Below are 12,864 nucleotides of genomic sequence, written 5' to 3'. Positions count from 1 at the left end.
TATTTTTTTATATATTTATTTTTGGCAAATGAAGGGTCCAAAAAATGGCTACATGAATTTGGTACTAAAGTAATGGATTAGTTTAGATAATTATATACAAAAATATAGATACTTATGTACAAAAGTAACCGAACCCCTTACTTTAAGTGTGAAAGTAAATGGTTATTATAGTACCTAATTCATTATAGTCCAGCCATTTTTTTTTAGACACATCTTTAGCCAAACACTTGGCAAGTTCAGTCCATTAAGTGTGCAGTTAAACACTATTTAATTACCTGCAAATTTTGAAAATGTATTTGTAAGATGGCTGTTCTGTATTTCCGACTTAGTGATGCAATAGTGGCTCAAATTTACATAGCTCCGCCCACTATTTTGACACACCATTAAAGCTAGGTTGGGTGAGTATCTGAGTACAGTTGAAGGACTCCATGGAAATACTTTCATTTTAAAGCTAAAAGGTAAGTCGTGTTCACGCGGATTAGCACTAGCATGGTTTAACTAGCGTTAGCTTATGATAATGAAAATCCGTCAGTCATTTGTGTTTACACAATCCTGCATTATAATACTAACTGGCAAAGTCAAATTCGGTAGCTCGGTGATGAAGTGCTGCTTCCACAAGTGAAAATGCAATCAAATCAGGCTTCTGTAATGACAGTGAGTACTGAGAAGCTGCTCACTTTGTCGCATATCCTTGATCTGCCCCCAGTCGTCATGGTAACAAAAACCAGTCAGAAGTATGACAAGTGGATATGAGATGTCCTGTAATCCTTCCTTTGTTTATGTTCATTTGGATAAAAGAATGGCAGGCAGCCGTTATCGACACACCTGGGAATGCGTTTAAAAATATTCATGTCTCGTTTTATGTTTAAAGAGAATGTTTGACTTGTACACGCTAAGAACCCGTATGCGGAAGATCATATATTATTGCGCTTTGATGCTAAGAACGTAATCTTTGACAAAGACGACCCTTCGAAAGCACGCGACTCGCTAACATGTACGCGGCAAAATAAAAGAAATTCCCCCGAGGTTGTTTTTTTTTTTTGTTCTTTCCGATTGAATGTACACCCCATGTTATAATGAGGTACCCTGAACTGCATCATGACGTATGATACGAGAGGTAAAGCCTCCCTTGGGGGTGTTGCTGCTGTATAGACATTAAAAATGGATGACAGATAGTTGACACAGGGAGGGAAAATATTTAAATAAGCTTCAACGTGACAACCACGACATGTTTCTGTATTCTCATGAGGATTTAGTGGGAAAATCAAATGCTGGGTTTGTACATTTATAACTTGGCTATTTTCCTAGATTATACATGCGATGATATTCAGAAAATGTGAGGTTAAAAAAAAAAAAAAAAAAAAAAAAAAAATATATATATATATATATATATATATATATATATATATATATATATATATATATATATATATATCTTTTTCAAATTAAGAGCAAATTGATTAGAACATGAAGCTACTCATTTCTAAATTGTGTTATAGTAACTAAGTTTTATGCTGAGGCACATTAGTGATACAGTTTTGCAGCAAAACAAACAAAAAAAACACAATTTGTCTTCCGGAGTTTCTGAATAAAATATACCCTAGAAATACCACTACAAATTCAGTTTCCGAGTGACACTAATGCCAAAGCATTCTGTTTTGTTTTTGTTTTTTAATCCAAAAATGCTTTGCGCTGGTTTTGGGGTACTTGGCTGGAAAAAAGGAAAAACAAACAAAACAAAACAAAAACCCAGGGGGGTACATCACTGTAAGGTTTTGAACCACAGCCCTAGATTTAAAGTAATATTTGAACTCAACCAGAAGTCGGATGGTGACGCCCTGCTCTCGATCAAGCAACTCATTAATTTTACATCCGGTAGCGAGCGATTCACGCTACACTGACTCTGATTGGAAGAGTAGGGAGGGCGGAAACGCTCAAATTCCTCCCGATTGCTACGAGCGTACGCCGCTTAAGTTGATTTTAGGTACGACTGATTCACAGCAGATCCCGCCAAAACGTATCAACGTAGAAAGCTTTTTTGATCAAATTTAAACATGTTTTCCCTACCCGCGCAGCGAAAGAAGCCGCGGGGGCTTTCAAAATCCATCTCGACAGCGAAAGGTCTCCACGACGGCGAAGTTTACGGCGCCATCATGGCACCTGTACGCCAGTGGGGAGGGAGAACCCCCCGAAGTGAATCCAGAAGGGTTTGCTTAATGAAAGGTGTAATTACGATTTAAAAATCAATTATTGGCAATACAGCATAATTCTTTGCAACCCTCCCCCGTAGCTGCCCGTCGTCTCCCTGTCATTCACTCGCGGGGTCAAGTAAGGTCGCGTTCTGTTTTAAATACGAAATGATCGTACTTGGACGGCGTATGCGGCGATCTGCACTAATGAATTAGTTTGATCATACGCGCGAGTGTAGCGTATCGAGCGTTTGCCGCACTCGCATTGATACAGTTACACGGAATCGGGCCTACATTAGTGACAAACGCGGTTCAATAACGTCTCCGTCTGGATGAAAGCGGCCCCCCCATAAAACCATCAGAGGGCAATCGATGCGCTTTCATCCCCGGGACGGAAATTGCACTCATACGGCTGCAACTCTGTGACGGTCCCCCATCCAAAGCCAAATCATTAACATCAAGCTCGCGGGAAAGAAATCAAAATGTCAGCCCGCTCGGCAATCTCGGGGCAGATGACGATCGCCGCCGTTCCTCAAAGACTTTCGTTCTCATCGTATCAGGCGGCGCCGCCGTCTCCCGCCGTCGACTCTTAACCGCGTTCAACATAGAGAAGCGTGCCGTGCGGGGAGCCACGCGTGTTGGAAAACTTTTTAAAGAATTATTGAACATACGGGAAAAGATGCTCAGACATTCGTCATGAATAATGGCCGCGCGGTCCCCGAAGGCCTCATTACTTTGGCTACATGGTTACCGATACGATGGAAATTGTAATTTTCGCGGTAGAAGCGCCGGTCTTTGTTGACATTAGTGGAAATTACAGGTGCTTAGAATTAGGCAGTCTTCCGAAATGATCTCAAAATGTGAAAACAGTTACACGCCGTACCTTAAGAAATGTACCCAAGTACATTTTTATTTCTTAAGGTACGGTAACTGATATTCCTATCATAAGTTAGAAATTTCTTCTATGTTAAGTCTTAAAAATTCACCAAGATATATTTTACACGCTTAACGTTTGGTGCTGACCCACTTTTGGGTTCTTTAATGATTCACTGATTTGGAGTTCTTGACGAATCCCGACAAACTTCTACAGTCAATTCAATTCCGTGCTTTTTATATAGTAAGGGGAATGAAAGAGAAAAGTTATATGAAGACCCTTTTCATATTGAGCAGGCTTAAGAGCATGCTACTTACACATTGAAATGGACCCAACAGATCCTCAAAGGAGAAACCACAATAGGTAGGATTTTTACCCTGCTAAAATGGGTGACTGAAGTTCAGGGGAAAAACAAAAAAATAAAAAAATAATAGGGACTTCCACCCAGTTTACACAAATATCCCTTTAGTGGAAGTTATTAAAAGTAACTATTCTATATACAAATGGGTGACTGCAGTTCAGATGTTGCGCCAAAATCTCACGTCACATTTCCTATTGTCTTAAAATTTTATACCATTTATCAGTTTACATATTAATTTTATAGTTCATAATAACTCTTCAACGGGGTAGTCATCTTTGAACCCATTCAATTTGTTTGAAATGGTTAGGTTTTCAGAGATGATTTGCTGATCATCTTACTTGGGATGTTCTTCACACAAGTGACGATTGTGAGATCAGAGCGTGGACGGTTGCCCTTCGCCGTTCCTACCCCACACCTGCCGACATCTGCGCCATCTTCTTCAAACACACGTCTAAGGGCTGAAGGAGACAGGTAAAGCTGTCTTTTCATAATGTGTCAAAGTTCGCCGAAAAAATTATCCACGCAGCCTTGTTGTTGACAACAAAGAGGCAATTAGGCGACGCTTGACAAAAGTACATTTTTGTTATTAATAATAATTATTATTAAAAAAATAAATAAAAGGCCTTTAGGCCTGTGCTAGGTATGAAAAGTCCTAGTACCATTCTTGCTAACATGCTAGTTATAAAAAGTTGCTACTCTTGCTAACTTTTATCAAAAGCGGGTGGATCCGGCTGAAATTAATCCAGATTAGGGGTACGTACATCATCTTGGTTCAAGCGACAGTGACAAATGAAAAATGCTTCTTTTTTCAGTTCTGCAAGCGTAAATGAGGCCATAACATTTTGAAGCTAATAAAAGTGGATTTACTTCTTGAGTAATGAGGCTTGTAGCGTGCCGCCCTGCTAGGCCACGTTTGCAAGATCATGGTCGACAAAACAAAGTGTGTTCCAAGTTTTATCCGCAAGTAAAAAGACCTTTTGGAAAACTAAGACCAAGAAGAAGTTTTTTCCAACATCTAGTTAGCTTTCCGGAGACCATCCTTCTCCTGAGTATAAGTGTTAACTCATTCACTACTAGGCATACTTCCAAAGTTCAAAAAGTCAAACAATCCCAATTTCCAATTTTAAAAGTTCCAAGTGATAACATTCAAAGTTATTCTGAAAATATATCAGATTTTTTAGATGATTTTTTTCATAGTCTAGTGCCCCTCACACTGAATGTCCATGGAAGCGCAGTGCAGTGACACGGTATCACTAGTGCTTGCAGAGTTGACTCAACGAGACACCTCTGAAAATAATTAGATGGCAATTGCTAAGAACAATTAAAAAACATGAAGATTATTAATGTATTTAATTTTTAATTAATTTGTACTAAATATGATAAAAATATTTTAACGTACCATATTTTAGATGATGAATCGTGATATTTTTGCTCATGCAGTGAGAATCTTATATAGGCCCATGCCTAGCAACAGATGTCAAAGATTCATTTTTGCAAGGCTGGCAATTGATAAATTAACTCATTCAATGCCATTGACCATTATACAAGTGAGATTTATTTTTCCTCTTTTTCTGGGCTAATGTTAGGAGCATATATTTGAAATCTTCAAACGATTGGACGATAGGAGAGCGAGACAGAAAGTGCCATTGATTGTTATCAGGTATTTGCCAAAAATCCTTCTGGCTATATAATGGTTGGAACAAAGCCGACACTATTTTTTCCACATGACAAAACTTTGCCTATTTCAATATTAGCCTGCAATAGAACAACTACAACGTCAAGGCCAATTGAATGTCGAAAGCGTGAGTGTGTTTTCAAATAAGAAAATCCATCATGAGCTAAGGTTGGCGTACAACTATTGAAAACCTGCCTTAGGGGCTTTATTGTTGTTGACTTTATTATTTGACACTCCAACATGCCCATCCGACATTTTACATCTTTTAAATGTCAAGAAAATAATCACTAGCCCAATAGGTCTCCTCCCTCCTGATAATCTTGACGCGTGCTTAAAAGGCAATTCAAGCTGTACTTTCTAGAAACGCTGTCGCCGGCAAAGCCCGGATCAAATCGAAAAGACTACGAATTGGAAAACATTGCGCAAAGTGCATGTTGAGTAAATAAGATGATAATTTATTGGCGTTGCTGCGAGTGTTCAAACGTCCGTGCTTTTGATCATCTGGCATTCAGGGTAAATCCTATGTAAGCCAAGGCCCACGGTGCGTCCCACAAATATAACGTTGCACGTATATACGATATAGACAAATAAAAAAACACGCATCTTTGCTCTCTCTCTCTCGATCTTTGTTCCTCTCTCGTTTGCTCTAATCTACACACTGCTCACTCTGTGCGCATACATCATCTCCAAGAACACCCATTTGAACTGTTAAAGTGTTGCGAAAGCAATTACAAAATCTAAAAACACCATCTCCTACGCTCAACTCGCGCAAAGCAGATGAGGCGCAATTTGCCGTGATTATTCTCGGGCAACAACTTGTAATTATTATACTAAATCTTTTCGGTATTATCAACTCGAGAGCCGTTGCGCAAAGTTTTCATTCCGAACCGTCAATCTGACGTCGTCTCGGCAGAAATATACGATACGGTATATTTAGGTTGCGATCATTTGTACTGCGCAGGTATATTGGATACGAATTTTGCGTCCACGAGGATACGGACCTCTTCAGTTGAAAAGCAAGGAAAAAATGTTCAGAGCATTTTGAGAAAGAAGAAACTTTCCAAAGCTTCACTAGAGGGAAGGTTGCAATAAAAGGCTGATAAAATATTCATCACAGTTAAATCAGAGAAAAGGAAAATGAAAATTAAGATGCTATTTCTCTCAGACGCAAGGGAGCTCAGTTTGGAACCTATATGAGAAGATTTTTTTTTTTTTCATTTGGAACAGTATTTGTTTACGCCGGGAGGTGTCCAAACTACGACCCGGGGTCCATTTTTCGTCCCTCCTTTCTAAGGGCCAATAGGAGTGCACCACTTGGTGAAAAGGTTTATTTTTACAGAGGAGCAAGGAAAGAATGAAAAACCAAGAAGCAATTTGAAGAACTTTGAATTTTCTGAATTTTTCTTACAAGAAAATGCTGATATGTTTCCTGGAAAAATTAGCATCTCCCTCAAACTCTGCCCAGTAGATGTGCTAAAACCCTCTACTATACAAGATTATCTCATTATAAACCCATTTATTTAATGGCGCAATATGTGTAACGACAACATGTGACTATTGACATGAATGAGTGAAAATACTTTTTCAAGATTAATTGGACAATAGTTATGCTCAAATATTTCCTTTCCACTGGTTATTATGAGTTCTGATTTGAAATACAGTTAGAGTGCGGGGCAGCACAAGCATGCCCATATTTGGTTGTGGTTGCTAAGCAACCAGGAAGTAGCCTGGTGCTTTTTCTTCCTGTTTTGGACATAAAGTAGGCCACAACTTGACAATGTAAACAAGTTATTGTTACAACAGAAAGCCTTGGGTTTCTTTACAATGAGGAGAACAACAGAAGCTAAAAATTTTAATAGCACTGGCAGGATCTAAGGGAGTTTAGGCCCATCCGTGAGTTTAGGCTCCATGAGGTGTAGTTCAAGTTGACAGGCAGTCAGACAGTCAGATGGAGAAAATCGGCCCAAGCGTCTGGAGGCAAAATTCACCGCGTGTATTATTGTTTTGTGGAGCTCAGCCAAAATCTCTCGCCGTTGTCATTCGGAAATCACACCGCCACGATCTTTCTGTGCAGTGATAACGTCACAGCACGCTGCACCTGAGCTGAAAAGTATTCAATTCATCCCTGCCTCTCTGTGTGTTTGGAGACTTGGTCTTCACCGCAAACAAAAGGAAATTCAAGCAGGTGAAATCTTATTAAACTCCGACACACACGCTCAGATTTTCGAATTAACGTTGACATGTTTTCGCTTCCAGAGCTGAAGTCGATTTTTCCCTCCTCTCCAAAATGAGACGAGCCGAGTGAAAACAGCGCCGGGCCTCGGCGGACGAGCCGACCGGCGGAGTGAGGCGACCGGCGCTGCTCAGCGACCCGAACGGGAAAACGGCAAAGCGGCGGAGCAGACGGCAAAGCCGGCGCAGCCCGATCAAACAGCTTGAGGGCTAAAAGGCCAAGACGCGGGACACAAATTGACTCCGGGCGCCAGGGAGATCGTCGCCCACCCCAGTTGGCTAACCTTCACAGTTTAGAGAGGCGTTTTTGGAGGTGTGCCACCGCTATTAAAAATCCATTCACTGTGTTCGAGACCTGTGCCTGATGGAGAAGCAGGAGGCGTATTTACAAAGGTGACAAAAGTACTCAGATCCTTTTTAGACCCAATTACAGTGAAAAAAAAAAAAAGTCTTCATATCTCTGTGCGAATTTCAAGTTTTTATAAGAATGAAAATAAATGAGACTAAGATAAAACGTTTTTCAACCATTACAACTTATAACTTTAATCATTTGGTAAAAAATAAGAACGGGGGTAAAAAATACATAACAGCACTAGTAGTATGTCCTGTTTCTCTCGCAAAATTTTGCATTTTACATACCCAGGTTGTTGCTTCTGTTATAGTTGCTGAAATAAGTTATTTTGTTGCAACTGGCTTTGGACAAACATCGGAGCGGTACTTGCTCCACGTCTGTCGCCGCGAATCCAAACGCCTTGCAAACCACTTTAATTTAGAAACAGTTTGCTTTCTTTAGTCATATCCATGTTGCGCTCGTCTTCTGTTTGGCGTGAGTGTGAGGGAAACAAAGGAAAATTTAGATTTTATTTTTAAAATTGTCCCTGACAAAAAAAACAAAAAAATTATTTATCACCTAGGCCTATTATAATATATGAATAAATTGCCAGTATTTATAAAAGTTTCGATCACCCTGTATATTTAATAAGTGTAACGATTTACACTGACTTACATCATCTATTTACTTCACTTGTATTGCTTGCACTAAGAAGGAAAAAAGGGTGGAGGTTGCCTAAATGTTTTTGATATAAATAGCACAAAAATAATTATTGCAAAAAAATACACCTGACTTACTGTATGTTTTAGACAGATATTTTTTCACGAGAAGTTCTGTATCTTACCTTTCTGAATCTGTGACCTTGGTCGCCAAAACTCCCTTGATTCACATTTTGCTCCCAGATATCAATCACTCCAGATCTCAACTGTGATTGGCTCTATCCATCTTTCCACAGCATGTCCATTTTACATCATTTCGTTTCATGCAGAAGGTGGAAAAAAGTAAAAAATACGACCTGAAAAATCAAACAGAGTACAGTAATGAAATATTTGTACTTTCCTACTTCCCCATACTACCCCTTTGCAGACAACCACGTATCACGCACCAGAGACACTTATTACACTCCTGAGTACTCATTGAACACCCCCCTACATTACTTTTTTTTTTCTCTACACAGCCACAGGCACTTTTTGTACCAGTAGATTATTTACTGCCACTCAGAGGGCTGCGCTTTACATACCATTAAACTGAAGCAATATGGAAAGTGCCTGATGGAGACTCGTCCGTCTTCTTTTTCCCACCTCCCCTATTTTAAGAGCGCGGGAGAGGACCATGCGCAATTAATCTCATAAATCTAACAATCTTACGATCTTTTTTATTTTTAACGACCCATGATGTGAAATTAATGGTCCGGTGCACTTAAAGAAAAAAAAAATGTTTACACGTGCGCGCGCTAATTAGCCACGGAGCAATTTGCAATGTAAATAGCGCACACTTGCGGCCATGCGTTTAAAACGTCAGCCGGGCGCACGGCCGCCACAATGCGGGAGAAAATAAAGTGCTAATGTGCTGGCGCAGACATCTAAATAAGAGCTGCCGAGAGAACATAATCTTCCCCTGCCATGTTGCCTCATATATTGTGATGCCTCGCCTTGTTTGTTTTGTGTTCGGCTGGCTGCTTTCAAAAGGGAAATGATGGCGATATTTTCTCGTCAAGCGTAATGACCTCCCATTTGGAAATCTTAAAAGTCTGCATGAGGACCACGCGGTGCATTCAGATAAGCTCCGGGCTTGAGCAAGCTTTATCCTTCAAGACAAAACACTTTTCACGGAACACAAGTGAAAAACAAATAGAGTATTGATGAAACCTCTACCGCCAAACAATGAGGAAAGACATATTGCACATTTAAAACAGTCCTCGAGTGTATTAATAAGTCTGCGCCGTGTTTTTTGTCTCAATAGCACAAAGCACAAGAATGATCGCATACTAGCTTGGGCGCCCCCCCCCCCCCCCTTTTTTTTTGTCTCGCAGAAGTTAGCTCTTTTTAAAGGGACAGTATACATACAAAACAGTATACATTTCAATAGCATGCAGAGTAATGTGCTCTATCACATTGACTTTTTTTTCCAAATAATTGTGGGTCTAGTCATCGTCAATTGCCATATATTTTGGACTATGAGGTGCACCGGATTATCAGCAGAAGCAACAAAAACGCAAAAGAAAATCTATTTTTGTCACATATAGGCCACACCAGACAATAAATTGCAGGCTGTAACTTTACTAAACAACACACAAGGAAGGAAGACAAGAGACTTCAGATTCTTTTGCTCGCGAGGAGAACCGAACATATACGTGTTCACAGAGCCCTCTATTATTCATCAGAGCATCCCTAGTTAAAAACATCGCAGCCCTAAAGGTTTTGGGGGGCGCACACATCAGACACCCATTGACCGTTATGCCCTGTCGTCGGGTCACGGTGTCTCCTTTTAGAGGAATGTATGCAAATATGGGGTAAATTATGTAGCTTTGATCTGCTAGTTAGTTTAGTTTACAACTTTTTTTTTCAAACTGCCTTGTAACAGCAACATCATGCCTTCAACACAGACTGAACAGTTCAAATTAAGCAGAACCAACATTTTCAACATAACAGAAACACTCGGGTTGTTAGAATACTGCACCAACAGAAGAATAACATGCCCGATTGCTTTATCAGTGGAAAGTGCCCTCTTGTGGCGAGTAAAATAGCAGTTCAAACTCAAAAAGCGTGACTATAAACTGAAGGGTTCAAAGCGTGAGGAAAAAGTAGCAGCTTATAGTCCGAAATTTACAGTAGTCCTATCCAACCCATGAAACCAAGCTAAATTGTTTGAAATATTATATCCTTTGTTTTCATCACGAGAGCACTTGTACAGAAAATGTGGTGTTTTTAGATGTCAGTATCGACAAAATCCATTCTCTACCAAAAAATCCGATCGATATGGAATCTGTTTCTGCCGATTCTCGAGACTGCAGTACTGGGATCGGTATCGGATATTAAAAAGTGGTATCGAGCTATTCGAGTTGAAGCTGGAATTTGGATGGGGGTGTGTAGACTGTAAATCTACTGCACCTGGTTATTTGCTTTATACTGAGGCAGGCCATTTATAGACCCCAATTATTGTACACAAACCATTGAAAATGTAATTTTTCCACAATATGTCTCCTTTAGGTCAAAAAACAACAAAAAAAAAAAAAACATGCCATTATAAAATAGCATTTAGCCGTGGCATGACAAAGTCCTATTCCAGCCAATCAGCTTGCGGTATGCCCTTGCTGCTCTCCCAAGTGCGTTTTGTGTGATTAATCCATTTTGGATGTTTTTCTGAAGAGAAAAGGAAGCGAGTCATAAGATTAAATGGCTTCTCGACCTCCTGAGCCACCGAGATGGGTTCACCTCCGCAGATGAAACCACTACAACTCCAATTTGACAATCCCACGACCTAATTGATGCCAGAAAATGGAGCAAACCCAACTGAGGATTGCTTCTTGGTCATTTGGCTCTTTTTGATGACAGCGAAGGGATAATATTTTTCTCTGCGGTGTCTCTAGGAAAAGACAATGACTGTAGAAAACAACAATCATCATAGATAAGAAGTCCGGCTATTTAAATGGAACGTTGACGTCTATAGCTGAATCAATTTTTTTTTAGGTATATTGTTGTGTGTGTGTATATAAATATATACAAATATATGTATAAATAAATAAATAAATATATATAAATATATATATATATATATATATATATATATATATATATATATATATATATATATATATATATATATATATATATATATATATATATATATATATATATATATATATATTATATATATATACACACACACACACAACAATATACCTAGATTTTTTTATAATATAATATAATTTTACAGTATAAAATGTATATATATATATATATATATATATATATATATATATATATATATATATATATATATATATATATATATACACAGTATATTTATTTATTTTTGTATTTAAATGGATATTACAATTCAATTGTTATAATACTGCCATGTTTTGTTGTTTTATGTATTGTTAGTGTCAATGTCTTGTTCTCTTTATTCGTCTTGTGATTTTACGAAGTTTTTATTTCTCCTGTCTGTTTCAGCCCTGTTTTGTCAGCCAATCAGCTGCCTCTAGCCATTCGTGTATTGTCCAGGTGTTCCTTGTTGTCAGTCTGTGTATTGACTGTCATTGCAGTCTGACGCCACGTCTTAATTCTTTGCGAATTTAATTATGATTAAATAGTATTATTATTTTGTGCACTTTATAATTGTTTTAAGCATTATTATAATAATTATGTTTAACAAGGTGAAATGTTACAAGTGATTTAAATCATACATCATTTATTTTCCTTTAATAAGGGCGTTTCAACTTTATTGTAATTACACTCATCGTGTCTTTTCTTCATTTGTGGCCCCGATATTTCAAAAAGAATTCTGCTTGTTGAAATCCGTTGGTGCATGGAAACGTCAATGGCATGACCAAGTTTGTCGCAGCCGCTTTCGAGGGATGAGAGGAGCGAATCCATTAATTGAACTCGCTGAAGCAATTATGAAATATGCATGCGGAACTTATTGCGTCAGTGGGATAAAAGTCTATTATTGTCCTAGCTGCTGGTTTTAGCATTGACGTTTTAATTGGTGATTCTCGACGCTCTTTTTTGCCAGGCGGTGATGGCGGAAATACACTGGGAAAGTTTCTAGGGCATCTGTGAAAGAACGTTTTCTTCTAAGCTGGTCACGTACACAGCTGCGCACGCACAAATATGTTTCTAACACTTCGGAGGGCATGCAGCATGTTGATTCCGATTGGCCCTAAAAGTAACAAGAAGCCCTGGCTGCAAACCGACGATTTATGTCGTATCAAGTGGGACCTTTGTCCTGTTGTGGAATTTTTTAGGATTTAGGCAAGTAAAATAGTCTGGAAAACAAATTGTCTATTTGTGTTTCTTTAATTTGAAGCTTCAAAGACACAAGTGTTATTAGAGTAAGCTGTTTGGTGGTCTATAAAAGAGTGTGCAGGGACAAGTGAAAGAGAAAACTACGAGAAGGGAGTCAAAATCAAAATGTGTTGTTCAAATTATTTATGTCAGGGTCGTGTCAGTCTAACAACACCGTTCTCATGTACGTAAC

The 12,864-nt window shown here is 38.8% G+C and overlaps 1 long non-coding RNA gene across 1 annotated transcript; it reads left to right on the top strand.

Moving 5' to 3' along the window:
• Positions 1 to 388: 388 nt before the first annotated feature.
• On the top strand, positions 389 to 7,904 carry LOC148419887 (uncharacterized). Its single transcript, XR_015866409.1, has 4 exons — positions 389 to 458; positions 3,732 to 3,895; positions 7,174 to 7,284; positions 7,356 to 7,904. It is a non-coding gene; the product is annotated as an uncharacterized LOC148419887 (long non-coding RNA).
• The last annotated feature ends 4,960 nt before the right edge of the window (positions 7,905 to 12,864 follow it).

Source organism: Hippichthys cyanospilos, chromosome 8 (genome assembly GCF_059441005.1).
Source record: "Hippichthys cyanospilos isolate Australia breed blue-spotted pipefish chromosome 8, RoL_Hcya_1.0, whole genome shotgun sequence".
Lineage (NCBI taxonomy): Eukaryota > Metazoa > Chordata > Actinopteri > Syngnathiformes > Syngnathidae > Hippichthys > Hippichthys cyanospilos.
Note: the sequence above shows the minus strand (reverse complement) of the source record. Positions and strands in the feature narration are given on the sequence as shown.